Raw genomic sequence first — 21,198 nt, 5'->3', positions numbered from 1 at the left:
TGCATTCCCACCAGCAGTGCAAGAGGTTCATTTTTCTCTACATCCTTACCAATACTAGTGGTTTCTTGTGTTTTTGATTTTAACCATTTTGAGAAGTGTGAGATTATAATCTCATTGTACTTTTGATATGCATTTCTTGATATTGGGATGTTGAACATCTTTTTCACATATCTGTTGACCGTCTCTAGATCTTCTTTGGAGAAATGTCTGTTCATGTCTTCTGCCCATTTTTTTTTTTTAAGATTTTATTTATTTATTTGAAAGACAGAGATCACAAGTACGCATAGAGGCAATCAGAGAGAGGAGGAAGCAGGCTCCTTGCTGAGCAGAGAGCCCGATGCGGGGCTTGATCCTAGGACTCTGGGATCATGACCTGAGCCGAAGGCAGAGGCTTTAACCCACTGAGCCACCCAGGTGCCCCTCTTCTGCCCATTTTTAAATTGCATTATTTGTTTTTTGTGTGTTGAGTTGATAAGTTCTTTATATATTTTTGACACTAACCCTTTATCAGATGTATCATTTACGAATATCTTCTCCCATTCAGTAGGTTTAGTTTTGTTGATTTTGTCCTTCTCTGTCTAGAAACTTTTTATTTTTTAAGTAGTCCCAGTAGTTTATTTTTGGTTTCATTTCCCTTGCCTCTGGAGACATATCTAGAAAAATGTTGCTACAGCCAGTGTCAGAGACATTACTGCCTGCTCTCTCTTCAAGGATTTTTATGGTTTCAGGCCTCACATGTAGGTGTATAATCCATTGAATTTATTTTTGTTTATGATGAAAGAAAGTGGTCCATTCTTTTGCATATAGCTATCCAGTTTTCCCAACATTATTTGTTGAAGAGACTTTTTCCCATTGTATATTCTTTGCTGCTTTGTTGAAGATTAATTGACAATATAATTGTGGGTTTATTTCTGAGTTTTATATTCAATCCCATTGATATTTGTGTCTATTTTTTAAAAGATTTTATTTATTTGAGAGCGAGAGAGAGTGAGGGGGGAGAGAGTGAGAGAGAGTGTGTACACATTTGCTTGCATGTTGGAGGAGGGGCAGAGTGAGAGTGTGTGTTCAAGTGGGGGAGGGAGAGGGCCAAGAAGATTCCCCACTGAGTGTGGAGCTGGACTTGGGGCTCAATCTCACAACCCTGAGATCATGACCTAAGCTGAAATCAAGATGTGGACATTTAATGAACCCAGCCATTTAGGTGCCCTAATCTTTTTGTCTATTTTATGTCAGTACCATACTGTTTTAATTACTACTGCTTTGTAATATAACTTTAGATCTCTAATTGTGATACCTCTAGTTTTGCTTTTGTTTTTCAAGATTGTTTTGGCTCTTTAGAATCTTTTGTGGACCCATACACATTTTAAGATTGTTATATTTCTGTGAAAAATGCTGCTGGTGTTTTGATAGGGGTTGCATTAAATGTGTAGATTGCTTTGGGTTGTATAGACATTTTGACAGTATTTGTTCTTTCAACCCTTGAACATGGCATGTCTTTGCATTTCTTTGCATCATCTTGAATTTCTCTTATCATTGTTATATAGTTTTCAGAATACAGGTCTTTTGCTTCTTTGTTAAGTTTATTCCTTGATTTTTTATTGTTTTTGTTGCAGTTGTAAAAGAGACTGTTTCCTTAATTTCACTTTCTGCTGCTTCATTATTAGTGTGTAGTAATGCAACAGATATCTGTACATTGTTTTTGTATTCTGTGACTTCACTGAATTCATTTATCAGTTTTAGTAGTTTTTCGGTGGAGTCTTTAGGGTTTTCTCTAGACAGTATCATGTCATATGCGGGTACTCAGAGGTTTACTTCTTCTTCCTTATCGGTTTAGATGCCCGAGATACAGTGTGTTGACTATTCCATGGGCTCTTGAAAAGAATGTGCTGTTTTTGTATGGAGTGATCTATGTATGTAGATTATATCCTGAGAGTTGATTATTTGTTCAATTCTTCTCTACCTTCCTGATTTTCTATCTCATAGTGCTCTCAGTTACTGGCAGTGGGGTACTGAAGTTCCCAACTATAATTGTGGATTGATCTGTTTCTTCTTTCAGTTCTATTAGTTTTTGCTTGATGTATTTTAAGATTTTCTAGTTTCATGTATTTACATTTAGGATTGTATCTTTCTGATGGAGTAATCTTTTTATTATTATGTAGTGTCCTTGTTTGTCTCTAATAGTTTTCTTGCTTTGAAGTCTCCTTTATCTGATGTTAGTATAGCTATTCCTGCTTTTTAAAAAATTAATGTTTGCGGGACGCCTGGGTGGCTCAGTTGGTTAAGCAGCTGCCTTCGGCTCAGGTCATGATCCCAGCATCCTGGGATTGAGTCCCACATCGGGCTCCTTGCTCAGCAGGGAGCCTGCTTCTCCCTCTGCCTCTGCCTGCCATTCTGTCTGCCTGTGCTCGCTCTCTCCCTCTCTCTCCCTCTAATAAATAAAATCTTTAAAAAAAAAAATTAATGTTTGCATGTACATCCTTTCCATCTTTTTAGTTTCAACCTACTCATGCATAACACTGGTTTTTAAAAGTAAATCAAAGCCAAGTTCAGGTTTTAAATGTTGTCATGAAGTTATTTTGAATTCTTTCAATTAAGCTTAGGTTATGTATGTGGGTAAATGGTATAAATCACTTTTATAAACTAGAAAAGTGAATATTGGTACAAAGCAGAGCAGAGAAAAGGCATTGTTTTATTAAGCCAGTTTTTGGTCATTAAACAGATAATGTGTTGAATACCTCATGTGTGCCAGGAATTGTTTCAGGTGCTGGAAGTACAGTAATGAGCAAACAAGAAAAGACAAAACACTGTCAGCCTAGAGTTTATAGTCTTATGGAGGAAGAAGAAAGTGAAGACATAAACTATATGGCATGTCAGAAGATAATAAATACTTTGCAACAAAGTGAAGCTGGGAAAGGGGTAGATAGACAGGACTTGTTGTAGTAGATGGTGGTGGTGGGTGGTGGTGGGTGGTGGTAGTATGAGGTTTTGATTTCAGATAGGTGATCAAGGAAAGACCTCTCTAATAAGTTGACATTTGTGAAAATACATGAAAATAATGAGAGAGCAAGCTGTGCCAATTTAATTTCTCTGGTAGAAAGGTATCCCAGACAGAAAAGAGCATTCTTGTCATGCTAGAGGAACCCATGGGAGACCAATATGACTGGAGCAGAGTGAGGCATGGGAAGAGTGCAAGGAGATGAGGTCAGAGAGGAAGCAGAAGTCTAGGTCATGTTGAATCCTGATGGCCACTATAAGGATTTTAGCTTATGTGAGATGAGAAGTCACTAGAGAGTTTTGAACAGAGTAGTGACATGATTTAGCTTTCATTTCAAAAATAGCATTTGATAATTTGTGTGTACTTGACGGTCTGTTGAATAAAAAAAGGAAGATGGGAATTAAATGCATTTGATGGTTAAAATATTTTTTTGAAAGGAAAAGATAGAGTAGATAATTCCACAAGGTTATTTCCACTTCTGAAATCTTTCACTTTTTTACCTTTACTGGACCTAAAGTAATTGACGTTTTTAATTTAAAAAGTATGAGAGTATGGTAGAATAATTATCGATGTGTAGCATTAGTGGGAAAAAAAAGTCAAATTTCCATTGAGCGGTTTTACAGGCCATTTTAAAGGTCTAAAGGAATTCACCAGAGGCACAGATGGTATCATATCAGAAATAGCAAACACTGGAACTTCTGCCACAACTATAATTTATCTTGGTTTATTTTCAATAAACTGTCAGGCACTTTATACCACTGCAGCACCTGAGTGCTTAAAACAGTATACCTGATATCAAGAGCAAATACAAATAATTAGGGATGGTAAAGAAAGAAGAAATATAAGCCATTAATAACAAAGCCATTAATCACAAAGCCATCGATAACAGAAACTAGCTTTGCACAATTTTCAAATTGTTAGGGACTTGTCTTAATTTTTCTGTTTATTATTTCACTTAAAAAATTTCAGTGAGATGAGAACAAGAAAAAATATGAGAAAATTGTGTCTTATGGATAAAGAAGGAAATCATAATTACAGTACTTAATGGATACAGGAAATGCACAAAGATTATTTTTTACAGACACCATAAAAAAGATTTTGCAGAGGTTGAAAGTAGAGGATTTATTTGAAATGTGATCAAAATCTAATCCAGTTCACCTTCTGGAAAGAACTAAAGAATAAATATACAGAATAAAATAGTGCCTTATGTGAAGATGATCTCATAGCCTGTTAGAATTTCTGACCTGCACCCAGAGTAATCTATAACCATAATTTACTTAAGACATCATGAACATTATATTTAAATCTCCCCAGAATTAAAAGCTCTTCTATATGTATTTGCATATGCATGTCTTACATATCTCTTCATTTTAAACCCTACCTCTACCTCTTACCCAATAAATCTTTGTAAATATTAATCTCAAATAGATTACTTTTTCATCATCCTTCATAGATGATTTTCAAAAAGCAAGTATTCTACAAAGCTTTCTGATTTAGTAACTTGGGTAAGTTGTAACTGATCAGAAGGTCAGGCAGTAGAACTTTTACTAATAAGAATTCTATTTTCTGATTCATACATCAAAATAACAGGATCTGACAACAGTTTAGAATCTATGAAAATTGATCTGAAAATCCAAGATACAAATTCTTTGTATCTAGTAGGATACTGTTTCAAAATAAAAATCATACCTCCTAATCTGAGTGTGTAAAATACTCGACTAAAATGCACTGCTTAGCCTATTTAGAGAAGTATTGTGTCAAAACTAAATTCGACACTGGTTCTTAATATGTGAAAACTCAAATATGCCTGCCTCATATTAAAAAATCATGATACATTCAGATAAATCTATGGAAAATAAATACAGTATATGAATAGCTCTGGTCTTATAATACCAATTAGACAAATATTTTTATTATTTATCTATAGAATAAACTCAAAAGAATGAGTTTGTGAAAAAGAATGTACTCATTTTTATTCCTTTATGGGCAGGACACTTTAAAAATAACTACTTATTTCATATAATGTCAGAGACATAAGTATAGCCTGAGCATTCAGCCCTGACCTGGAAAAATAAATGTGTTTATAATTCTCCATGATTTTAGTGAACTAATTTTGCACCAGGGGAGTTGAAAAAATTCAGTTTATCTTAACACACAAACTGGTTTCCTTCACAAGTTTTCCAATTTTGATAATAATAAAATAATGATGATGTAGTGATAGAGCTAACCACTTATTTGTGCCAGGTTAAGCTGTTACTTGGAACTTTTTCCCTGTCAGAAAAATTCCTAACCATCCAGCATACAGAGATAGATGGTATGCTCAAGTTCCAAAATCTTCAGAAAACCCCTTTGACAATATAAAGTCCATACTGATGGTTTCCCTGAGTTGCTATGACAGGTTTGTGTCTACAACATAATCAAAGATTTCATGATGTAGGACTTACGAAGTTTTGTGTTTTCTAAGTATAAATATACCCACCCCTAAAAATAAGCTCTGTTGGGGGTCGTTACCATGTTTTCCTTCCCATGCCTTCATTCATATAGCACAGCTCTGGAAAACATATACATGTAAATAACAGCTACTAACTCCCTCATTTTGCTTTTAATATTAATTAAGATTCTGTTTACCTTAATTTACAAAATTTTTCCCAAATATCATCCTCTTCCTTCTTGATCTCACCATGTTATTAGTAAGTTCCCACAAAAGGCCTAGCTCACCAGACATAAAGTTAAGGCTGACCTCGAAGAAAGAACAGAATATCTTTAAGTGCTAGTAAATGTGCAGTAATAAAATTCCTGATAACAGTTTATCCAGGTTTTCAGTATAATTGTAACATTTTATGTAACTTTTTAAATAGTGAGCTCTCCTGTTACCTCCAATAGCTCCATTATTTTTTTTTTTTTTAAGATTTTATTTATTTATTTGACAGAGAGAAATCACAAGCAGATGGAAAGGCAGGCAGAGAGAGAGAGAGAGGGAAGCAGGCTCCCTTCTGAGCAGAGAGCCCGATGTGGGACTCGATCCCAGGACCCTGAGATCATGACCTGAGCCGAAGGCAGCGGCTTAACCCACTGAGCCACCCAGGCGCCCAGCTCCATTATTTTGAAGGCTGTGTTGACCAGGATAACACTTCTCTGAAACCAGCTAGAGTTCCCAAGGTACTTTAAGAAATTGTCTTTTATAGTCAGGAATGGTCTGGAGGAGGAGTTGTTTAATCCATTTTACAGATATGGTTTCTAAAGTCCAGAAAGATTTAATGGCACACACTGGGCTCACAGTGCTTTCTTTAAATCTTGTGGTTCACCAAAGTGAAAGTGCTAGGTAAATTGATAAAAAGAGTCAAGATTGAAGATGGATCATCCTGACACTTTAATTTAAAACACCTTCATTTAAGAAAAGCTGAAAGCAAACTACCAGATGAACATCTATATATCAATCCAAGGAAAGATGTGCTGTCTTATAAACTTTTAGCACAAATGATAAGTCTTCTCTTTTTAAAATTGTTTTGGATCTCCATTCAAGTCATCTCTAACACCCACAAAATTTAACTAATCATGAGAATTACCTACTAACGCTCATTAATGTAAAATCTAAATGAATTGGGAAATTTGGTTTGGATTACCTGCTGCCTATTAAAGAATAGAACATTAAATCTCTGGAAAGACAGAAGTCTGTTTTGTTTTTCCCAAAATAACCAGTTGAATAACAATTTTGGATTGTAATTTTAACTAAAATTCTGTCAGTAACCATTTAATGAAATGACTGTGGCAGCATTCTTTAATGGACTCTTCTCATCTATTAGAGAGTTACTAATGAGACTCACTGTAGAAACTGAATGGATTAATTTGGCAACAGTGTTGATGTTGACCTGGGGTAGGAATCATTTAAGGATAGAGTCAACTCAAATATTCAGGGCAGGCATCTACAATTTTTAGATTATCCATCCCCTTGCTTTTCTTTTTATCCTCTTTGCTGACAGCTTATGCTTTATAATCACCCATTCTAGCTCAACAGATAAAATTAGTAAAATTCAAATTGGATAGTTTTGCTTCACGTTAGAAGCTCCTTCAAAAAGTTTTTAAAATTCCCCCAGAAGAGTTTTTGGGATTTCACTAAGTAAAAAGGGCAAGACTTTTTTGTTAATTTATAATGCTCTTTCTAATATAATGGGTAAATATTGGCTAAATAACAACCAGAGTCCAGCAACCATTAAAATTATTATTGTGGCATCTTAGCCATGTTACAGCTTGATAAACCCAATTTCTTTCTTTTAGTGTTTTGATATGTTTGTACCAGTTTCCTGTAAGGTGGTCTTAATTAGCAAAAATTTTCAAGTACCTGTTCTTACCAAGACTGACCAGGCAGAAATCAACATGACTGGTGGTAAACTGACTACAATATTGGGAAGATTAAAAAAAAAAAAAAAAAAAAAGGGACGCCTGGGTGGCTCAGTTGGCTGGACGACTGCCTTCGGCTCAGGTCATGATCCTGGAGTCTTGGGATTGAGTCCCGCATCGGGCTTCCAGCTCCACGGGGAGTCTGCTTCTCCCTCTGACCTTCTCTTCGCTCATGCTCTCTCTCACTGTCTCTCTCTCAAATAAATAAATAAAATCTTTTTAAAAAATTAATTAATTTTTAAAAAGAGGAAACGTTAAAAGGTCAGACCTGTACTTTTTTTTTCCAGATCTGCACATTTTGATGTGAATAACAATATGTGCACACAGAACAGTTTGTTAAATTTAGTTTGTTTTGAGGGTACAGATACCATTCAAATACAGATCAGTAAATGTATCTTAGGAATCAAAAATATGAGAGAATGGACTGATGAATGGAAACAATATATTGGACATTGAAGAATGTTACAGTTTTTTGAAATAGTGTTTGCCCTGGTGTTGATCAAAACAGAACCTAACCCTGCATACGAAAGTGAGATTTGGCTCTGCTAAAGATCATATCTGATTTCTTAAGCAGTTTCTTCAGTGTCAGCTGTGAAATACACTTAACATTAAATGACAAGGCAGGATTACAGTGCAAGCCCTGGCGTCCAGCCAATTTATCGTCCTTGAAGCTATGTGGGATGCTATATAACACTACTGAAAATAGATGACAGAAGGCTGTCCAAGCAGCTGCTGCATGGTTGATCTAAAATAGGGAGACCACAAACCAGGCTAACAGAAGAAATACTTTAAGGGCACACTGGATCACAACATCAAGTGATAAAACACAGCTCAGGGCATCTAAGAAACAATTGTTTCTGTGAATGCGATAATCAGAAATGAAGTGATTCCTTTATAGAAAAGCCACTGAAAGTAACATGATTCTAAAAACAATGGTTTGCAAACAGGAACAGAACGTATAAATAATTGTTGCAACTCGAATCAAAGGACAATTTAATACAAACATCATGAGAATGATTAATTAGATCCTTTATCTAAGGCAATTCACAAACCATTAGAGACATCTTTCATTATCAAGATGTTAGTAGCCTTAACCACTTGTCTAAGATAGAATTTTAAGTTATGTTAGTTTGGTTTAAAAAACAATAACAAATATCCAAAGGGCTAATTTTCTAGTGTAGAAATATCCCTCCCTCCTCTAATATAAGACATCATTTTGAGCACATTAAGTGCTTTTAAATTGTGGAGCCAGTTTATTAATAGTTTTTTAAATAACAAACTGAAGTCTTTGTATTGGAAATAATTCATTTTATTGATGGGTATGTATAGACTATTTGCCTGTGCATTCATTTGCCTATGAGTAAATCATACTGGTACTATATATAGAATGATTTAGTTGAAAGTCCTGTAACATCAGAGTATATGATCAGACTTTTGGAAATTGAGAGACACTGGGCCATTTTCCCATATAGCCAGGCTCCTTATTTAAGGCAAGTTACATTCCCAAATTTCTTTAAAATAAGTAATAGAAACTCAGAATATACTTTCCCAAGGAAATGATAAATAACAGGTTCATAGACTGGCCCACAGATGCCAATTCAACACATAATGTACCTAAAATATAGATTTGCACTGAAAAAGGTTGATAACCACTGTAGATATATACCAGTATTTAAATCAAATGCAACCAAATTGAAGAAATAAGGGGATAAAATAGAAAGTAAGCGATCCCTTTGCATTGAAAGAAACATGATTCTAAAACAATAGCTTGCAAACCAGGGACAGAGAGTACAAATAATGGCTACAACTAAAGTAAAGGATAATTTGATATAAACAGCAAGAAGAAGATTAAATTAAATAATTAGAGCAGATGAGTTGGTTAAAAACTTTTGAGTGTTTTTGAAATCTATACAGGAACAGGGCAGGTATTTTAGAATTTATGTTAATGTCCCTTTTAAAATGGTTTTCTTTTCACTGATAAGGAAAAACTAGAAGCCCTCACCTTTTCTTCTGTTCATCTCTTCAAAGCCAGTTGACTTCTTTATCATTCTGTATACTAAGTCTAGATTTCATCTATATCCCTGTATTTCATCCTCCTACTTGCTGGATCTCCAAATACATGTTCCTAATCTAGGTCTTTCCTTTTAAGTTTGCTATGTTCCCTGTTTACGAACATTTTCACTTGGATGTCCCAAAGATTCTTTAAATTCAGTATGCCCCAAACTGAATTTATCACACTAGCCCTTTCAACCCCCCCCCAAATGTATGCATATTCACTCATGGCTCAATCAAAACTCTTGAGTTCCTAACTCCTCACCTTTGTATCAATATCTAGTCAGTCTCACCCGTATTAATGCAGTAATTTCCTAATTGCTCTTCCTATGTCGAATTTTCTTTCTTCAAGTCCATTCTTCAAATTCTGCTTAATACTTCCTGAAACTCCAATCTGAAAATGTTACTCCATTTAAAATTAAAACTTTTCAACTGCTCTTCTTTGTCTTTAGGTGAATATATATTCCTTAACTTGAATTACAGTGCCCTTTATGATTTACATCTGTTCATTCCAATTACCTCTCAGCTTCTAGGCTGACCTAGCAGTGAGGTGAAAAACATGCCATTCTTCTCATGTGTGGTCCTTTGTACAGGTTTTTAAACATATAGGAAAAAATAATTATAGAACCCTTGGTTAGTAATAATTATAGAATAATTAATTATATGTAATAAATACTATTTTTTCCAAAATAAAAGTTTGGAGTCATTTTAAAATATGACTGTCAACTTCTCTCCCAAATATGCCATTCATATGCTCACAGTAAACTCAAACTAGAACTTATGAATAATACCATAACTTCACTTATCTTGTTTTATTGACATTTCATAAACTGTAAATAGTATTATTAATCCAGGTGAGCTACCAGTGGTAAATATAACTAATAATCTCTCAGTTACAGTAATTTCAAAAAAATGGGTTGTTAGAGTAAGTTATCTCCAGGATGGGAAAGGAGTAGAAAGAGAGAGAATGATCTAAACATAGAGAACTACCAGCATAACTTTGTGAGATGCTTGTGGTCAGCAGCTACCCTGCCCCTTGCCGCCTTAGTCTTTATCTGTCTTCATCTCCAGGTCACAATGGCCTCAAACACTGGGTAACTGGCATCTAAAGAAGTTAACATAACCAACACCACACCAAAAGAAAACTTAATTTTTATCTAAAGTAGATCACACAGATGAAACAAGACTTTGTGAAATCATGTTCCTAAAAAGAATAAATTGAGTGTGAACTGCATTCTCACTGGTAGAAAAAAGTATTGGGATGTATTTCTAAATGATACTTGGAAAGTAGTGTGTGGTTTCTTTTAATTAGTAATTTGTCCCTTCCTGACTGATATTAGTGTATTTTAGGGGGACAAGAAATGCTCTATGAACCAGAATTCTGGCCACCAGGGTACTGGCAGGAAGGCCATGTGGAGCAATGTAGGGCTCTAAAAAGAATGACACACACTTATCACCTTAGAGATTTTTTCCTAAACAAATCTGATCTTAAACATGAAAAAAATATCCTGCCTTTTCTGAGATAGTTGCATAAACTAAAAGTTGATGATCATTTGACATTTTCTGTTCACAGACATAGAAATTTATGGATTTATTAGGATATTGGATAACTTTTCTCTTTTTTCTATACATTTTTTCCACATATACCTAGAAAAAGGTCATATCTGACCATCTGATTTGAATCCAGCGCTAATCTACACCATAACCTTATCCTGAACCTAGAAGTGTGTGCTGAAAATACAGTTTTTTAGTTGTTTTTAATGTGGGAAATAGAAACAAAAGAGAACAGACAGTAGGGAGATTATCTAAAAGTCTTTAGTTAGAGAATAGGAATTAAATCAAGTGTGCTTCCAGTGAGGATAGCAGGAAGAATGAAGGCATTATTCACTAACACCACTAAAATATCAATGATAACACTATGGACTTGCACAGTGAATCACAGAACAAGATTATCGAAAATGAAAATATAGTTCAGTTCAAGTTGTTTGTAACTTTGGAACCAGTTATATTTCAAAACTTGGTCTGTCTACCTTAATGCTTATTGTCTGGAATTCATTAACTCAGTTAAATTATTTTGTATACTGTTTTTAAAATCTCATGATTGTTCATTTTTTTAAAAGTTACAGTGTACCTGAAATAAAGAGTATCACTAGGAAATTCAGTGCTGAATCTGGGGAAAGCATACTCAAAGGTGTAGTAAAACAACAGATATCTACACCATTTAAAGAACCCCCAAGATTGAACACCTGGGTGGCTCAGCTGGTTAAGTGGCTGCCTTGGGCTCAGGTCATGATCCTGTAGTCCTGGGATCAAGCCCCACGTTAGGCTCCTTGCTCAGTGAGAAGCCTGCTTCTCCCTCTGCCTGCTACTTCCCCTGCTTCCCCTACTTCCCCCTATTTAAAAAAAAAAAAAAAAAAAGAAAGAAATTTAACCGCAAGATCAAAGTCATTGCTAGTTGGTGCATAAGCACTCCAACAGAGCTGAGCAGAAAAAAGAATGTGAAAATGGGACTATAGAGGATGAAGGTCAGGGAGACCAAGTCTCAGGAAGATTTTATCAGACTGTAGAGTTTCTGCATAAAATATGAAGAGGTGGCATAGGGCACAGAGACCTGCTAGAGAGAAAATAGGAGAAGGCTGTCCTTATGTAGCCCTCCAACCCTCCTTCTTTATTCTGTCACCAGAAACCCAATTCTGTATTTCCTTCTTATATTTGGGGGGAACATGGGAGGTGTGGTACTGTAGCTACAAGTAGCAGCTGGCTAAAGGGAAAAAAAGGAAAATTGAAGGGACTTTGTGTGGCATTTCCCAAGTGGACATTTTCCTGTAGTAACCTAAGTGAGTTTAGAAATTAGAGATGAAATTTATAGAAATTTCAACAAAATGATGTTCTGGTGGATTTTTTTTTTTTAATCCCAGTAAAGAAGTATAGCAATTTTATGGATCATTCTTTCATGGTACTCAAATCTTCTCAATATTTCTCCCTTTATATTCAAGGTAAAGTAACAATTTTAGCTGTGTGTTGGGTTTCACTGGGAGAAAAACTGCCATAGTGACTCCTGCTTACCTTTCCATGTTTATCTTTCACCATGCTTCCCCTTACTCACTTAAGCTTTCACTGCACAGACTAATTTTGAGTTTGTCTAATAAACCAAACTCCTTGCTGCCTCTCAGTCTTTGCATATTTTCCTTATGCTGGGACCTTACCTGTTCTACCCCCTTCACATTTTCAACTTAAGTGTCATATTCTCAGAGGGCCCAGTAGTTGAATGATTCAGGAGGGTAGGAACCATGTCTATTTTGATTTCCATACTATACTCAAAATTTAGCACCATACCAGAGATATAATTAGGACTTAGTAAATACACGATCTTGAAGGAACATAGGAGAAACTCTATGGAATATTTTTTCAGGTGTGAGGAGCTACTTTATGTATTTTAAAATTTCCAGTGCTTTACTGATCCACAGATACTTAATCTTATAATAAGATCAGTCAGTATCAATAAAAAGAATACCTTTTATTGATAGTCAATCAGTATCCATACATTTTTGAAAGGAAACCTCTCTCCTAAAGATATGTATAAATATATAGCAGTGCCAATTTTGAAGAAAACACTTGAACATCTCAGATGTATGTAGACAACAGAATTTGTACAAAAGTTAGCAAATCACTGCTACTAAATACGTGATAGTTACAGGAAGTCAGAGATTTGTCAAACAAAATTAGTATTAATGTTACTATTCTCTCAGGTAAAATTTAGGTCTGTCAAGTAATATTTTAGGTTAAAATGTCATTGATTATCCACTTCTGTTTGTTTAGTTCAGTCTCCACAATGTTAGCCAATTGATGTGACTTTATACATTTTGCCCTATCCTCATACTAATTTTCTTGAGGAATTTTTAAATCAACACACCTTTTTTAAAGCCTAAGTAAGTGTGCATTATAAGGAAACTATCAATTCAAAAACAAAAGCCAATTCACTTATAATTAATAGGAGATGATCATGGTATTTGGTACACATTAATAAAGAAAAATTGAGAGCTACCCACACAGTCTTGGTCACCAATAGCTCACATATCAAGCTCTGAAAAACATGAGTTTGACTTGCTGGTCCCTGCAAAGGATAGGTTGGTTACATGGCATACATGTTAATAAGGTTTGGAAGGACAAAATAGCAAGTCCTATTCAGCTTTAGCATCACGTGTGTGTTTTAGTGTGTAATCACCACCACAGAATTACCAGGTGGGATACACATAGCTTTGAAAATTTTTTAAAAAGCATCTTACAATGAAATTCCTTTACATACTAATGAAAATAAAATGTGTATTATTTTAAAGTAAACTGTGGTTTTTTTTTTTTTTTAACTCTTTTCTGGTTAGCTTTGAGTACATTCTGCTTACTGACTTTATTTCCTTATTAGATAGATATATAAACATCATGTGTGTGAAACTTTGTTTTATTTTAAGAAACGTGTGGTTTCCTATTCTGCTTTTAATATGCTCAGCTGTAGTCCTAGATCTCACATTATAGCAGGTTAAGAAAATATTATGAAAGGAATGATTAACTTTAAGACACCAAAAATAGGTGTTGGAATGGTGATTATGTGTGTCTTTGTTAGCATATATATAGTTAAATATCTTGTTGTTTCTAGGGAGAATAATCAAATTAACCACAGATTGTCACCTCATACAGGTGCACATATAAGAGATGTGTAAAAATTATTGAAAACTTGAAATTCCAAGCACTGTAATCAAAATTAAAAAATACATAATATTTATTAAACTCTAATCATATACCAGGGACTGTGCTAAGCACTTTATCAGTTTCGTTTAATTGTCTAAAAAACCCTCAGGGAGGAGTGGCTAACTGGCTCAGTGGGTAGAACATGCGATTCTCAATCTTCGTTGTTCCAAACCCCACACTGGGCATGAAGCCTACTTAAAAAAAGAGCCAAAACCCTAAGGGAGCTAAGGAACTGAGCCTTGAAAAAAATTTAAAATAACTTGCTAGAGGTCACCCAGCCAGTAAGTGGAATAGGTGAAATTCACACACTGTTGGATTCCAGAGCCTGAGCTCTACACACTTCCAATTCCAGATTCTAAAAATCATCTTTCACAAAGTCCTCCCAATATTCTGCATAATGGCTATGATCTAATAAATGGACCGTTGGCCGATCTAGTAGATGGGGGAAACCATTGTTCTGGTTCTTACCCTTGCTTTCAAATCAGGGCTTTTGCATATTGTAGAGATAATATCAATCTCATTACAAAAATGATCAGGCAACAGTATACCATCAGTAATAATATCATTAATGATTACAAAAGATTATTATTATAGTGAGCCATGTCACATGGTAACATACCTCTGATGCAGGCTGAAACATGTATACACAACTACTCCTACTTCAATGTGCTTGCTAAATGAGACTTTTATCATTTCAGGTATACAGTACTGAGGCTCAGCTGATTGAGTGCAGTGTAAGAAATTGATGGTCAGGGCTTTGATTTCCTTCCTGTGACTTCCTTGCAGATGTTTATCTATCTGTGGTCAGAGCAGGAATATGGGCTCAATGCCCACCAGATGCATGGTATATTTGGGTATGAATATAGTAATTAGAGAAAAGCAGACTGACATCCAAATCTAGGAGAGATTCCTGAGACCGAAGCTAATAAGAATCCACATAAAATTTCTAAAATAAACTGACTTTTGGAAAGCTCCTCAAAGGAGCACAGTCCATCTTGTGATTTAAAGACAACTGATTTCAGTACCTTTTGTTAGGTGGTGGTCTATTTAAATTCTGTTCAATGGAAGAAATCTACAAATATAGGTATTATGATAATGGATATGCATATATATATATATATATATACATTTAATTTGTACAAATTCTTTTACATATATACTCCTTTAAGAGAAAGTAGTATAATTCAAATACTTTAAAATTATGTTTGGATTATATATTCTCTTATATAATGTTTTACTAAACATACATTTATGTTACTGAATATTATTTTACAGAACCTATTTTTTCTAATATATGTATTATGGATATATATAGTCTATGAAATTTTTATGGACATTTTGACTATATATAATTTTTGCCTTATACACTAACTTTGGAGTCAACCTACAAGTTTTGACACTAGAGTACAGAAGAGATTGTTGTTATAATAGTTAACTGCAGGAAGAAGACTACATGGATCTGAATGTGTTACAGTTTGAAAAAAATTTTTTTTTTTAGAGTGTCTAGAATGTATCCAAGAGCAAACATATCCTAGTTGTAGACAGCTGGTTATGGTTTTTTAATACAGAAATATGCAGGGAAGTGGGAAAGATAATTTATTAACCAGCAGTGATTTGAGAGAAATCTACCTTAAAATGTATTCACTAGAAATCCATCTGAAGAATAATTTGGTTTCCTATCTATAAGATTCTACCTAGAAGAAAGTATTGGACCTCTTCTATACATTTAACCACTACATACCACTCCCGTATTAATTATAATCTGGCTTGTATTTTATCTATTGTTTTCCAAGCCCTCTCACCAAATTATAAACTTACTGAGAAGGTGGATTGTTTTTCACCTTTGTATTCATTGTAGTGCCAGCACTGATAGTAGTAAGAACTCAAAAACATTAGGTAAATTTTTGGGGTTCTTGGATCAGGTAGCATTCCCTTGGTAAATTATAAAGTGATTTATTAGTTTATAAATCAATCTCTTGTGAGTTTGGTTAACACAAATGAATTTCTCTGAGTTTCATTCTCTTGAGTGAACTGATAAAATTAGATTTCAGTAGAATGGTACATGTATAGGGAGGATACAGGGGACAGATTTTCTAATAAATTCCTATAAATGAGCTGTATATTTCTCCAGTGCATATCAGTGGGATTTTATGATAAGCTAACCCTCTTTTTGCATCACATTCTCTGATTTTTTTTTACATCTTATGATGTCCAAATAGGAATAAGTGTGTATAGTTCTTTAAGTCTTTGCCGTTTATTATTGTAGAATAACATAACTCTCCACTTCTTCAATGGTTTTTAAAGTATATAAATGCATTGAAGGAATAAGTTACAATCTTTATATAATCCAGAGATTTTAGAAATTAGAATGAAAGGGGCACCTGAGTGGCTCAGTGGGTTAAAGCCTCTGCCTTTGGCTCAGGTCATGATCCCAGGGTCCTGAGATCAGGCCCCACATCGGGCTCTCTGCTCAGCAAGGAGCCTGCCTACTTGTGATCTCTGTCTGTCAAATAAATAAAATCTTTTAAAAAATTATTATGAAAAATTGACAGAAATAATAGTTTACTTCAATTTAGCAATCCCTAAAGTCAGGAGGCAACAAGTTCCGTCTTGAAAGTCCCAGCAGATATGTGATCTGTATACTGTGGGTATAGTTAGCAGGCTGGTGTTTTGAGTAGGAAGATAATGGTTTTTAAATGGCTTATCACTGAAGTTTCATCCTGAAAGGGGAGAAATGAACTTAGAGCCAATATTAACAGGTGATAATTAAATTATGGGTTCTTCATGCTTAATGTCCTACAGTAAGGCAACATGAGGCAACCGGAGGCCGTTAACTTTAATAATTGGAGTCAGTATCTCTCTAAAGTAGGATTTTATAGCACATTAGCAATGGTTGATTAGTATTAAATCAGAAAACAAACTTTCTTTTTACTAGAGCATGTTTTACTAATTCCAATTTCATACCTATGCATTTAAATGTATAGAATAATTTACATGAAGCAATGTCTTCAAAGGTAGATAAAAAGATAAATATAAAACATTTGTCAAATGCTAAAATCAATATTTCTATTTTAAACATTATTTGTTTTCTCCATTTATCATGGGTTAAAAGCAGTGTTCAAAATGCAGGCCCATGATTCTTTAACTTTAATCATGAAGAACTGATCTAAACATTTAATTTTATGTTTAAAGCTGAAAGATCCCTGACTGAAATATTCAAGTTCTCTTCTGTAAAGATTTTATGTCACTGTGTTTGACTTGATGTTTTAAATAGTAGGTGGTTATTCTACATAAATTGTATGGACATTGCTACAGACATCTTGTAGAAATTATATCACAGTAATGACAACCCTCTTTTCAAAGAGTGTTTTGTTTTGAAAAACATTTAATGAGCATCTGTGTTTATAATATTTTTAAACATTGCTGCTACCACATTAACTTTAAAGTACTTAATGTCATATGTTTGTATTTGGGGCTTTTGTTAAACAATCCCTACCCATCTTGGGAATTTCATTTTTGTTATGACTTAGAGTGACCATATAGTCCAGATTTTGGGGGCAGCGAAAGGGGATTTTTAAAAAAAATGAATATGCCAGGACAGTAGGTACAAATTAGGAAGTATATCATCCCTGTATAATAGTAGACCAGTACTATAGCACAATGCCTGGGTTAATATAATCCTCTTCTGGAGAAAGGCTTTCAGAATCCTTGCTTGGGAGAACACGTCTCTTCCTTGCTACATACAGTGGCAGATCTGGGTCTCCCTCAACTCCAAGCCGCTGGAGGTGTATGTTGTTGTTTTCACTTTGGTGTCTCTAGCACCGAACAGGGTGCCCTGCACATGAAAATGAAACTAGCAGAATCCTGGGCTCCAGACTAAGAGGAGAATGTGCTGGAGTTGTGTAAGATCTGGGTTTACCTCAACTCCAAGCCACTGGAGTTGCTTATGTTGTTGTTTTCACTTTGGTGTCTCTACACGTGAAAATGAAATGAGCAGAATCCTGGGCTCCAGACTAAGAGAAGAGTGTGCTAGAGTTGTGTAAAATGGTGCTTTAGGAATGAAGGAGATTGGAGGTGGAAGAGGAGGGAAACAGGGCTCTCTTTCAACTGTTTAAACTGCATGGGCGGGTATTTCTTTATTACTGTTCTCACCAAATAATAAGAATTTGTGGTGGCATTCCTTCCTTTCCATTTTCATTAATCTAGTCTTATACGCAATATCTACTCAGAGCAAGCAAGGATCACGCATAAGCATAGGAGGTTCACCAGCATTCAATGAGATGGGTTGCAGATCTGGGGTTTAGACATCCCTCTTCAGTTCACTTGTTCCTCTCCATCCTGCTGCTGAAAACTGTGTTTTAACTGTGAAGGGCTCAGCATTTAAAGGATAGAAAGGTCAAGAAGGAGAGGACAGGGAGGTGAGGGGAGAGTAGAGAGAGAGAAATTGGGGAAGTAGTAAAGGATAAGACCCGAGGCCATAATAGATTTTATAATTTCAATGTGTGTGTGTGAGAGAGAGGAATTACTTCCCATGTGATTTCATGGCTCGCTACAGTAGTTGTTGTATCGGTCATATGTCCATTTATCGCATATAACCTATAATTCATACCTATACAGTTCTGACATATTTTAAACAAGTCTGTAATCAGAAAAATAATAGGATGAGTCGTCTTACAAAGTTTTTCTCTTGTTGCAGTGATTTTCACAGCAAAGCCTTTGTGCTCCTGGGGAAAAAAAGGTCTTAGAGCTTCACATTATCTTTAAATGTACTTTTATTGTGTGCTTATCTGCACTTACATTCTTTCAGTGTATAGACCCCATGGTGCATGCACAGATCCTTAAAATGGAGAATCCATGTAAGGAAGTTAAATGTGGAAAAAAGAAAAAAATTTCAAAACAGAGTACAAATAGCAAGGTTAAGTTGAATGCTGTTAACCCCCTGCTGACACCAACTAATAGTGCAGAAGCAACAGCAGGAATCTAAAACAGAGGTTAGTGTTGGGAAATCTCTGTTCATGACAGTTATAAATGAAATATACTGGCTAGTTTTCCTTTCTAGGGTATCATCACTTTAAAAAAGATTTTAAAAGTAGCATCAAATATGATACCTAAGTATATATCCAATAGAAATAATAAAAAAAAATTGAAAACAATATCTTAGTCTGAAACACCTATTAGAATTCAGTTGAGGTTTTTTCTTGCTTTTTAAAAAATTGATACAGTTTACATACAGCAAAATGTGTAAATATTAAGATTTCTTTCTATATTATACAGCTCGGTGACTTTTAAGGTAGAAAGAAACCCATGTAATCAGCAATCAGATCAAAGTACTAAACATTATTACCACCTTAGAAAGTTTCCTCATGTCTCTCAAAACCACCATCTATTATTATTTAGAAGTTTTGGTTCTCTAGTTATTTTCAATTCACCTCCAATTCTATATAAATTACCATGTCTGTTTCAAAAGTACAGACTTGTTGAGTGCCTTCTGTTGCCACCTTCTCTTCCCAATGTATTTCCAGAAGAACCTTTCCTACTTTTGACTTTATTCTCTCATATCCTGTTAAATGAAAAACAGTTCTTATTTTATGGAAAAATAAACAATTAGAGGGGCACCTGGGTGGCTCAGTGGGTTAAGCCGCTGCCTTCGGCTCAGGTCATGATCTCAGGGTCCTGGGATCGAGTCCTGCATCAGGCTCTCTGCTCAGCAGGGAGCCTGCTTCCCTCTCTCTCTGCCTACTTGTGATCTTTCTCTGTCAAATAAATAAATAAAATCTTAAAAAAAAATTAGATAACAGGGACATAGTTGCCTGGGTAGAAAACTTGCTGTTGTGAGAATATATTTAATTGAGAAAATATAGAGAATGAATTAATGTCATTGAGTGAAAAATATAAGATATCCATAATGCTGTATGTAGGGTATTGATATTTAACAAGTCAAAAAACATTCATTAAAAATATGTTTACAACTGGTTGTAGATTTCATCATATACATAAAATGCTTGTCACTCACACTAAACTGTCTTCAGAAACACTTTAAATTCTGTAAGCAGTAGCCTTATTTTTCTTTTCTGCTTTCACTTCCACTGCCTTCCTTATTTCTGAGAGAACTGTACTCAAAGATGGTTTTCATTTACCTATTCATCTTCCTACTGCTGTTTTCCACTAGTGTATTCTTTTTTTTTTTTTCCACTAGTGTGTTCTTTGATTGTCTTTCTTCATCTCCTTTTCCTCCCATTTCTAGAACTCAACACATTCATTCTCTTTATATTCAGATGAATCTGGTAGTTCTGCTTCTACCACTGATGAAGCTAATGATTTCTTCCCTCACCATCTCAGGTCCTTAAATATTAAAATGCCATTCTCAGCAATTCCCTGTTTTCTCACCATTTCACAGAACATATCCATCCATCCTTCCCTTTCTCAACATTCCTGTGAAAATACAGTAAAATTTATTTAGAAAGCTTTGCACTATGGTGATTTTGATTTTGTTCCTTTATATATTTTTTAAAGATTTAATTTATTTGTTAGAGAGAGAGTGAGCACAAGCAGGGGGAATGGGAAACACAGGGAGAAGCAAGAGGCTCCCTGCTGAGCAAGGAGCCCTATGTGGGACTCCGTCCTAGAACCCTGGGATCATGACCTGAGCCAGAGGCAGAGGCTTAACCGACTGAGCCCCAGTGGCTCAATTTGATTTATTCTCAACTTGATTCTATTTCCTAGAATACTTCATATAGAGAGGCTAGATGTACAATACCAGGTTGTTCCCTTTCTACATTCCGTTTTTATAATTTGCTTTAAATTTACTCAATTTCTTTAATTACTAAATTTACTCAATGTTTCTTTAATTACTAAATTACCACTATTATATTTAGTTAATCCATTTCAGTATTTTATGTTTTGACTTTAAGCTGCTAGGTAGTAAGGATAAGTGTCTTACGGAACTCATGTTAAACACCTCAGTGGGGCACCACAGGAAACATTTAGATAGTGATTGACAACAGGGGCAA

At 34.9% G+C, this 21,198-nt stretch overlaps 1 protein-coding gene across 1 annotated transcript in view; it reads left to right on the top strand.

Moving 5' to 3' along the window:
• Positions 1-21,198, top strand: part of UBE2E2 (ubiquitin conjugating enzyme E2 E2) — a 390,132-nt gene that overhangs the window by 125,729 nt on the left and 243,205 nt on the right. The window lies entirely within an intron of this gene.

Source organism: Mustela nigripes, chromosome 2 (genome assembly GCF_022355385.1).
Source record: "Mustela nigripes isolate SB6536 chromosome 2, MUSNIG.SB6536, whole genome shotgun sequence".
Taxonomy (NCBI): domain Eukaryota; kingdom Metazoa; phylum Chordata; class Mammalia; order Carnivora; family Mustelidae; genus Mustela; species Mustela nigripes.
This window is presented reverse-complemented; position numbering and strand designations above follow the sequence as displayed.